The sequence below is a fragment of the Ailuropoda melanoleuca genome, unplaced genomic scaffold, assembly GCF_002007445.2.
Source record: "Ailuropoda melanoleuca isolate Jingjing unplaced genomic scaffold, ASM200744v2 unplaced-scaffold11384, whole genome shotgun sequence".
NCBI classification, from domain to species: domain Eukaryota; kingdom Metazoa; phylum Chordata; class Mammalia; order Carnivora; family Ursidae; genus Ailuropoda; species Ailuropoda melanoleuca.
In genome coordinates this window covers 5,582,439-5,582,691 of record NW_023179820.1, presented here as the reverse complement: position 1 = coordinate 5,582,691, position 253 = coordinate 5,582,439, and positions in this window count along the sequence as shown.

Sequence of the window (253 nt, the reverse complement as noted above, 5' to 3'; positions counted from 1 at the left end):
GCCACTTTAACTCTGTTTCTGTTGGTGCTGCTCAACCCTGCCGCATCCCGGGCTGTGCGCCCCACACCCGTCGTCCCAGCCCTCACTTCCAGGGCTGGCGCGTCTCTGTCCTTTGTGTTTCCAACCCCACCAGCCGCCTGTCGCCAGCCGCCCTGCGCGGGCTCCCGGAGCTCCCAGTCTCAGTCTGGTGTCTCGCGGGTGCTGACCGCGAGTCCGCCTGCTCCCCCGTGCAGGTGGCCCTCCAGCCGCCAGC